Genomic DNA, 11,098 nt, shown 5'->3' with positions numbered 1-11,098 from the left:
CTCTGCTCAGCTTCTGTTTGGTGGATCAGGATGGATCAGAGTGTCAGTGGGGATCTGTCAGCATGTTCAGTAGTTGTCATCCATTGTTCTTTCAAAATGAAGGGTTTAATTAAATACGGGGACACTGATACACTAATTAGCTCAACTCCAATGTTACAAATCAGTTATCTGTCCTCTCACAGATTAGCCGAGTACAAGCAGCTTCTCGTTTCAGATTACGCACACTGTCACCTTCACAGATTCCAGCTGAAGATCAGATCAGCTGATAACAAATCACTTTAATCCTCTTAATAACTCAGAGTCGAACTCAGCTGTCAGAACTCTCGTCTGCAGATTGTTTGTGACTCAAAGGAAGTCTCAGTCTGTCGTAGAGCCAGACAACCATGTTTCTGTCATCCAGATAAAAAGCTGATTCTCTCACAACAAACGGGGAAGATGCCATCATATCAACCTGTCATGACTTCACATTTGATTTGGCAGCCTCAGTTTTTAGATCAAGCTTGAAGGAATTGTTCTCACTTGAGTCAATCGTCAAGTTAAAGGAGGAGTTCAAAACCTGCAAACAGATCTGTATATTCATGTTTCCATCATCTCCTTCAGGTTCGACTACTGCGATACCCTCCTCATTGGGACCCCCAGCAAAAGTCTCCATAAGCTCCAACAAATTCAGAACACCACAGCCAGGATCTTACTCAGTCAGAAAACATGAGCACATCACCCCAGTACTCCGCACACTTCACTGGCTTCCTGTCACTGCAAGAATTAGCTGTTGCAAAATTATCACAGATCAGTGCATCTATGGAAACTCCCCATCATACCTCAAAGAACTCCTCACCCAGCACACCCCAATCCGGAACTCACGCTCTGCACATCAGAACCTCCTCCACCCTCCCAGAACCAAGCTCTGGACCATGGGAGACCTTGCCTTTTGTGCTGCTGCACCACGTCTATGGAACTCCCTACCCAGCCACCTCAGGACCCCCACAGACCGGGGATGCTTTTAAGAAACATTTTGAGACCTTCCTCTTTAAAGAGGCTTTTAACTTATTGTAAGTACTGCTTTTAAGAAATGTTCCAGTGTGTTTTTACTGTGTGCCTGAAGGACTTGTGCATCTTATTTAGTGTGTTATAAATAAAATGTATTATTATTGTTATTATAAGTGTCTGCACAGATTGACTTTATGAACATTTGGAACTGTGACTGTTTCACGCCTTCCTTACTTTAGCTGCACATTCAGTCTTTATTTAATCAGAGTGAAGCGTTTCACAGCAACATTCAGTTTCCCGTGTTGCACTCACACTTTGTTCGGTCTCATCAGGTATTCTGCAGGAAACTCACCGGCATGTTTTTGTTTTTGCAGTCATTTTTTTACACCTGCACCAGCGCACTGAGAAGCAATACCACGTGAATAATTAACTTTAAAGTTCCACCGGATAGACAACACATTTAATCCACAGCTTAAACAAGATCTCACTGAGCAGGTTATGAAGACACTAACAGAATCTAAATGTGCTGCTGCTCCTGGTCCCTGACAGGAAGAGAGGAACTCGATGACTGATGGAAGATGTAGAGAAGTGTGTCTAGTCATCGAGGGACTGCGTGCAGCACAAACTGTTTCCTTGCTTTTGCAGCTGAACTTCAATCACACTCTGACATTTACTTGAAGCAGAGAAACATTTTGTTTTTAATTCCCTAAAAACATTTCTTCCTTCTCTAAATGTTGCAGCTTTTTTAGACGCTTACTTTTCAAGTTATATTTACTTTAAAGCATGCATACCTCCTATATCCTACCCCTTGTTTCCTCTCCTCTCCTTGTGCTGCACATATTGTAATAAAACAGGACAAATTCATCCGTCTACCATAACATTTTTGCCACCATCCATCTGACTGTAAGCCGTGTGTATGTCCTCTCACACTGCAGCGATCCCCCGGCTCCCCGTTCTTTTCCATCTGTCACTTTAACACCAAAGGACACCCTGAAGAAAAGATCATTTCATAAAGAAAAGGAAAAGTAGGCAGGAAATTTCCCCAAATCATTGCTCTGCAGCAGGAAGCTTTTCATTCCCACCCATCCATCATCTGTGTGTGTGTCCTGGAGCTGCAGCCGACAGAGTGATGAGAAATAAAACGACTAAAAGAAATGTGTAGCGGGAGGTAGAGAGCACCTTTCTCTGCTTTTCACTCTTGTTGTATTTCATATTTCATAAGCTTTGAAGACACTTACACACGACAGGCTCAACTCAAGGGCCACAGATTCACCAGTCACACCTCGTCTCTGATCTTAAATCATGAAGACTATTTCAATTTGACATTACTTTTGCAGAAAAGGACATAAGTGGATACTCGGCTTCATCCATTCATCCATCCATCTAACATCTAAACTGCTTTTATTCTGCAAAATTCAAAGATCCAGGAGAAGGATTTGGATAAATTGGCCCTTCAACAGCAGGATCAACCAACTTAACTGCAACATTTCTACCTCAAGTTTGCACTGCCTGATATTAACCCTCGTTTTGCACGTACTGACGTGCAAAAAGCTCAGACTGGGGGCAAACTAAAGTCCTTCTGAGAGGTGTGCAAACATCTAAAAGCTCTGGCAAGTTAAATATTTGGAGGCTTGTGACTTAAATCGTGTGGTGTAAAATCTGCACTGACTACTGCTGATGAATTAAATCTAATGAGAGCAAAAACAGGGTGAGGGAGATATCAGGGGAACTCCTGTCACGTGCAGGATTCTGTGTCTTCTCCTGTTGCAGTGTTTGCATGTTTTAGAGATAAGGATCATGTGTGATATCCTTTAAGTGAGATGTCTTGTGATGTGTGATCCCTTTCCTATCACAGTCAGGGGTGATGTATGCAGGGTGTGGGGGTGGAAGAATCTGAGGGCCCATAAAAGATGATTGAACATTCGTGGTAGTGAAGCGTTTGGGCTCAGTGTCATGTGTTTTCATGGGGTCCTGCAGTGGACAGGATTGCATTTTTCAAATTCTTGAAATAATCTCACAGAGGATTTAGTGTAAATATGTGAAGCACTATTCAAAGATGAGATGGTTCCCTGACAGCTTTGACTTGATGAAGATGGACGATGTAGCTTCCTGAGGTTCTCCCAGTCCTGTGGAAGTCCTGTGTTAGTCGAGTCTGCCGCCTCTCCCTTTTATGAGTTTGACTTCTCTCAATATTTATCTTTCTAAATTATGGTAAAGTGGCCTTTTCAGGCTCTTCCTTACTGCAAACACAGCTCTGAGACTCATCAGCTCCATCCATAATACACACTGAAACACACACACACACACACACACGCACACACACACACACACTCTCTCAGCCTCTAAAAAGCGCTCCCATGCTTTGCCTAACTGCACCCACGGACACATCTATCACTGTCACATCTAAAATTCAGCCGAACCATGAGCCAGAGTTCAGCATAAACACAAACACAGGCGCACAACAACACACTCTAATACATTCACACAAACAAACACACAAATACATACACACAAATCATTGTCATGAAGCCTTGTTGGATAATACAGGGCTATTTACTGCTGTATTGATGTATGCAGCAGGCTGATAAACATACACACACACACACACACACACACACACACACACAGCTCCATAAAAATCATTTTTAAAGAGCAGCTCTGACAGGAGGAAGACAAGAGGCCGAAGGTTACAAAACAGGGGGATGGATTTCAGAGATGATTGAGGAAAGAGGAGAGAGGGAAGAGATGGAGAGAATGAAGAAGAAAAGAGAGAAGAGGAAACAAGAGAGGAGACTGAGAGACATTAAGGAGCGGGATGGAGAGAAATTGGAGATAATGGCCGAGCTGCAGGGTGAAAGGTGTGTGTGTGTGTGTGTGTGTGTGTGTGTGTGTGTGTGTGTGTGTGAGAGAGAGAGAGAGAGAGAGAGAGAGAAAGTGTTATCATGGTTGGGGTCCAAGAGCAGATAGTAATTGAGTCCTGTTGGAGTTTTCTTTCTGGATTTCCAACAACATGACGAGAGTCCTGAGCTCCATCAGCCGGCTCAGAGTTGGTTAGAGACACACACACACACACATATACAGACACCAACACACACACACACCAACACACACACACCAACACACACACACACACAAACACAGCAACACACACACACATATATACAGACACCAAGTGTTGAATATTGAACATGAACATAAATCTCCACACACACAGAGAGACATGCCCACAAGCATGAGACAAAAGTCCAGAATAGGAGAGAAACTCACTGACGCGATCATGCATTATATACAATTCACACACACACACACACACACACACACACACACACACACACACACACACACACACACACACACACACACACACACACACACACACACACACACACACTGTATCTCTCTCTCTCTCTCTCTCTCTCTCTCTCTCTCTCTCTCTCTCTCTCTCTCTCTCTCTCTCTCTCTCTCTCTCTCTCTCTCTCTCACACACACACACACACACACACACACACGTACAGTAATGAACCTCCCATAGTGCCCATTCATCACTGCTTGGCTTTGTTGCTGTGGGATAAAACTAATGAGCCATTACTGTTACTGTTACCCAGAATGCATTGCGTTTGCCCTTTCAGCCCTCAGCCTCTTGGTCATTGTTTGCACGTACGTGTGACTCTGCATGTATTGTGTTTGTACATGTACATATCTGTGCATGTATGCTACTCAGCATTAATCATGATATACTTATGCTCATATTGAGTGTGTGCGTGTGTGTGTGTGTGAGTGTGTGTGTATGTGTGTGTTCACTTCAGACGGCTCCATTAGTTTGATAATTGATTAAACGTAATAATCAGAAAGCGGTTGCATGTTCACATCCCTCTCTGTCTCTGTTTTCTCTCCCTCCATCAGCAGCAGCGGAGTCGTCATGTGGAGCATTTTTCCCTCACTGTGATTAAAGGTTAAATCTGCTGCAGGATGAAGACTACGCTACAATACGTACGAAGATCTGGACTGTCACACATGACTGCCTCTCCACGAGGAAACACACGGCTGTGAGTCTCGTAAAAACAGAACATTCATCTCGGTTACGATGCAGAAAATACATCAACCTGCCTCCTGCAGGTACAGCTAACAGACTCACTAATGATCTCATCTGCAAGAACAGCTGCTGATACTCTTCCTCCTGCAGAACAAGCTTTCACACATTAATACACACGTTGGCATCCAGGTGAAAGTATTAAAACGGAAGCACCTCGTTTTCTGCAGGATGCCAGATTTATGACTCATAAAGCTCTTTTCATATTGTCAGTTCAAGGTGTGATATTTATGTCTCTGTGACGTGATGTGTGGATGTCACCGAGGCGAGATGGTGTGACCAAGAGGTAGTAAGAGAGACGTTGGAGGGGAGATGGGATCACTGTGAGCCGACGGAGCAAGCACTGTGTGTGTGTGCGTGTGTGTGCATGCAAAGCTCCCAATGTGTGTTTACTTCTCATGCTCCTGCAACTGAAAATCACACACTGGACACTGATATTACACGACTCTCAGCTGGGCTGTGTTTTGAGCACACAGTTTGAAAAGAGTTGAGATCTGCAGGATGTTAGAAATGCTTCAGTGTTGATCTTGTGACTGGCTTCAAGATGAACAACTTAAAACAATCAGAGCCATCGTTATAAGACAGAAAGCTGCATCAAAGTCACAAGGATTCAGACAACCTCTGATTGATTATGGTGATGTTTTATATATGCATGCATCCACTCATTGCCTTCACTCTCTGGACACCGTTTTTCATGGAGCTCTGAGGTTCATTGCAGGTTTTAAGTCTCTAACTCATCACTGCTCTCTGTATGCTCGAGTTGGCTGGTCTGCATTGTCTACCTGTAGACTACATCACAAGCATGTCCTTGTTTATAAGGCAAGTCTTAACTTACTTCCCTCTTATTTATGCAACTTATTCATTTAAAAAATACTGGAAGCTCCAGTCTCCACTCTGTGACCCAGTCAGAACACTCGTTTTTGGTTTCGGTCCCCAGAGTGCGTCCTGAAATGAGTAAAAAGAGTTTTAGATATGCTGCTCCTGCAGCCTGGAACCTGCTGCAAGAGAGCCTGGGTTTGAGGGAGCTTGTCTCTTTAAATGTTTTTAAAAGCAGACTGAAGGCTCTTGAGGAAGATGCATCAGCATGTAGATGCTTTGACTGATGACTTTTGTTCTGAAATTCATGATATGTTGTCATCTTTTAGAATTCTGTGTTGTTTGTCTGTAACTTTGTTGGAACATGATGCTGCGATCTTGGCCAGGACACACTTGTAAAAGAGATTCTTAATCTCAATGTGGTTTTCCTCGTAAAATTAAATTAAATTATATAAACATGTGGTGCTTTGAAGTGCAGTCAGGTTTGTCCTCAATTGCATAAAAAGTTAGTTTGCATCTGGTTTTCTGCAGAACTGAAACCAAAACTGAGCTCATGCATGATAAAAGACAACAAGTGAGCGAGTAGAGAACTGATGAGACCCTCAATCATGTGAGTATGATCTGTTCAGATGCAGCAGGTGGGGCAGATCAGATACAGAGGAGTCAGTGTCCAGTCCTCCCACCAGAAATATGACCAGTAAAAACAAAGCAGGATGGAAAGGTAACTCACCACTAGTCTCAGGTGCTCCTTCTTCAAATCTCAATCCTCATAGAGCTCCTACTCAGTGGCAGGCTGCAGACAGAGAGACACAGAGAGATTAGGAGATGAGAGGCGTTCATGTTTGATGATCTTTTAAACGTTTCACAGGTAAGAAGAGAGGCAACAATCATTAAAATCATCCTCAAAACTCTGCAAACTTCCACAGACAGAAGAAACACAATGTCACAAACACGCTCGAGGTGAGAGGAAGAAGAGTAAGACAGGAGAGGAAAATAAACTGAGAGGAGGAGGAGGAGTGTGAGAGCAGAAAACGAGGGTTATGGGTGTGTGATCAGGTCTCATTTGTAAAGATGTTGGTTAATTAGGAGAGCAGTCGTCCTCAGGGAGAGTTCACAGATAATAAACACAAATACAAACACAAACAAACTGAAGTGTGTGTGTGTGTGTGTGTGTGTGTGTGTGTGTGTGTGTGTGCGTGTGTGTGTGTGTGTGTGTGTGTGTGTGTGTGTGTGTGTGTGTGTGTGTGTGTGTGTGTGTGTGTGTGTGTGTGTGTGTGTGTGTGTGTGTGTGTGTGTGTTTTAATAAAAGTGAGATGTGTGATCGCAGACAGAGTAATAAACATATGAAGGGGAGCAGAGTGGGAGAGAGAGATATCAGGTTTATTTGGGCTTTGTGTTAAATATTGAGTTTTGGTGAGTGTGAGTCATCCTCTGCAGATTACGACAAAGATTCCTCTCTGACCACAGACTCATAAAAACGCCTCTGAGCATGATGAAACTCAGAACCACTGGACACTTCCTCTCTCATCGAGTCCCCTCAGGCGTTTCAGAGTTTTACAAGCTTTTCATCTCAGTCCGAACTGATTCAACATTTCAACTTCTGCAGAATGAAACAGGAACAATCTCAGAGCGAGCTGTCCCTTCATTCAGTGTGGAAACTTTAGTTCTATCAGGTGGAGCATTATACGCCTGAGTTTCCTTTAGAGGCTGTGTTCCCCTGCTCACAGATCCATGCCTGCAGTTCCCTCATGTACCAGGATGCATTCTGCATACCAATGCAGACTCAGCCTGGGTTTTATGGCCTCCGTGTGTGCTCCAATAAAAACTGCTGTCAGCCACATCGCCCCAAAATGTCCCCTCTCAATAAACCCTCCGCGCTCATATTTTGGGAAGACATATCTGTTTTGTAGTGTAGTATAGGAGTTGGAGTTTAATATAAGCCGGGCGGGCGCTGGAAATAGGAGCAGAAATTGCATGTACTTCTTCAAGGGCACCAACTACATCAGATAGAAGAGCTGGTGTGGAGAGGGAAACTGATTCAGCTGCTGCTCCACTCTGCACCCCAGAGACGGGGAAACACTGGAGACAACTGCTGCTGTTCTTACACCATGCACCGGACTCAGAAACACAGATGAGGTTTCAGATATAGAATGATGCTCATTAAAGCTCATGTAGGTAATGTTTTCAGATGTTTGTGTTTGGCGTCCAGCCTCTGACCTCATCTCTCCTCACAGATTTATCTTACATGCAGAAGTTTGAGGAGTGGTGAGATAATATCCTCCTGTTGGAGTCTGCATGTGGATGCTAGGCTGAAAGTATGAGTGCAGCTCTGGTCACGGCTAAATTCCACCAGATCCGTCTCCGATCCGTCACAGCACAGGATCTGATAGGTTTCTATTCTAGTCAATGTGTTAACTTCCACTGGATCCATTCCATTGCGTTCCAGCTGTGTCTCTGATCCGGTAGGTTGGAGTCCTCTGGATCAGAGACACAAGACTTCTATTGTTCCCGGATGCCGTAGCACAACGCATCAATCTCAACAGAGCAGATGGAGCGGGACAGGAAGTCAGGTTTCACCAAAACAAAATGAAAACATCCGGTTAATTTTCAGAATAAAACACTCTGTGTTATCACCAGATCGTATTTCACTTAACTACAACAACAAACCAACTTTTGTCTCAAATCATGATGAGCGGAGCCAGGCCTGGAGTCAACAGGTCAGAGGTTTTCAGAGGACCAGAAAGACAACATGGATGAGGAGAGGAGGAGGAGGAGGAGAATCCTTGATTCAGTGATTACAGAGGGAAAACCTCGGTCACATGACTCCAGCTGTCCGGCGGTCCTGCTTCCACCCGACACGGATCTGGTGGAAGTCCCGTGTGATTGATAGAGCAGAGGGAGAGGCTGCAGGAATCTTGCAGCTTGAAACAGAACACCAACTTTCCTGTGACTGTGAGCATCATGCATGTAAAGAGTGAAATCAGTACAGCTCAGTCTCAGGCAATGCTTCATTTGATTCAAGAAATCAAATCTGTTAAAACTGATTAAAGTTTAGACTCAGAGACCTTGATCGATGTTTTTTTAAATACACTCACAGTTCAATCTCTTCATCCAACAAACCTTTAAACACAAGGGAGATATTTCTCGTTGGTGATGCCTGACATTTCCTTTTTATCCTTTTTCTATGAATGTTTTCGTGCCACTTTAACCTCTTATTGATGGGACTGCTGAAGAGAAACAAGACAGAGACAGCAGGAAGGAAATATGCAGATAAAGGGAGGAGGACTGCAGCTTCACGTTGAGTTAAACTGGCGCCTGATGCTGCAACAGACCGGTCCTCCTCACGGTGGATTTAAAGGTTAACTCATTTGTTTGAGAAATAGTTTTCCTCTCCAGCTGTGATAACAACATATTTCTGCTGCAAACATGAAGTAAAATATTCAGTCTTTGCTCAGCTGAATGTAAATGCCTTGTTGATTTGATGTGGTCATACTTCTCCACACGCGCTCCATCAAACACCTGATGAGGAGGGAATGAATACAGCAGCTGTCCATTAAATCAGAGGATCCAGCCTCTTGTTTAGGATATAAATAAATCCCTTCATCCTATTTCGGGTGGTCATGACCTCCATTAGTGGGTCGATGGAAACCTTTCTTCGCTCTGTCAATATCTCTTAATCTGCTGATAGGGACGCCGCTCGGAGACCGGCGCGGAGACGACCTCCTGCTCTGCAAGGTGGACCAATCTGACTGCACTCAGCAGATCAAGGGTCTGGATGTTGTAATTCAACAAAGACAAAGAGATACACACGAGTAAATCCAGCTTATGTGTGTAACTGAGTTGCCGATGACCTTGAATGTATTATTTTCATTTTCTAAGCTGTACATTCAGGATGATTCCTGCATCTTAAAGTCTTGTGGGGTTTCTGCATGAAGGAAAAAGCTGCACTTATTCACAGATTTCTATTTACAAAGGTCAATAAATCTTAGTAGTAAGGATGTTATTACATTGAACTACTTTCCTCCTGCTAAAGTGTTCAATATGGACTCCATAAATCCTGCTGATGTGTGATTGGTTAGTGGTGTTTGAGCTACAGTGCACTTAAACAACAAATTCAACTTTGATGGCTTCTTGCTCAGTAAAGTGGCAGTACAATCACGCCTTAACAGTGCCCCTCTCCTCCAAATATCAGATGAGTGCTTGTGATTGGTCGGAGAGAGTCAGGTGGTTTGTATGTGTGTGATTGAGGAGGGCATCATGACCCGAGGGGAGTCAGATCGGAGTGAGATGGAGCAATCTGCAGGAGAAAATGAGTTCTCCTCTCCTGACTCATTTCACTGTCAACAACATTCTCCACAGCAGAAATCAATCACATCACGACGGCTTGTTGAGACACTTTCTCTGAACAACCGTCTCCAACATGCTTCCATTTCCTTTTATACAGACATGAAAATTTAATCACAAACTTTCCACCTCTGGTTTCTTATGCCTTTCAGGTTTTCTTCAGGAGGTGGAATGAGCTGAAACATCATTTTCAGCTTCTATTTCTGTTTAAATATTAATAACTTCACAGTTCGAATGCAAAGACTTCACGCTGGGATGAGACTCGAGCATGAATGTGTCACACGAGATCCAGGAGGCTAGGTTTGTTTGGAGTGAGAGAAAACTCACTTCCTTTAACATCTCCTGAACAGAAGACTTTCAGGTTACTGAAGCTTACATCCATGAAGAAAGCTGCACAACTCTCTGCTGCAGAAAACCTTTTAAAACAGTGAAGAATGAAGAAAAGTGATCCTTGCAAATATATAATCAATGCAGGAACACAAAGTCCTGCTCATCCCAGTCTGGATTTGTAAAAGAGAAAGTTTTGAAAAAACGGACAAAAAGTGTCTGTAAAATATTCACCACACTGACGTCCCCTTCGCTTTAATCGCTCCATTTAAATTCTGTCCTCCTGACTCCAGCTGCAGTATTTCAGAGCAGTAAGTGACATGAAATAAAAACAGTGAAATGAAGCCCACCAGGTGAGGAGTGACACTCTCTGGTTTGATGCAGCTCTCCTGCAGCAGGTTCCTTAAAAGGTCTCTTGTTTAGTGATCAGAAAATGTTTCAGAGCGCTCCTGAAGCGCGGCCTCGGGTCACCTTTTATCACCGCTCTGGTATTCATGCAGCTGTTCATCTGCAGATTTCACATCTGTGGCATTT

The sequence above is a fragment of the Notolabrus celidotus genome, chromosome 14 (genome assembly GCF_009762535.1).
Source record: "Notolabrus celidotus isolate fNotCel1 chromosome 14, fNotCel1.pri, whole genome shotgun sequence".
Lineage (NCBI taxonomy): Eukaryota > Metazoa > Chordata > Actinopteri > Labriformes > Labridae > Notolabrus > Notolabrus celidotus.
This window is presented reverse-complemented; position numbering follows the sequence as displayed.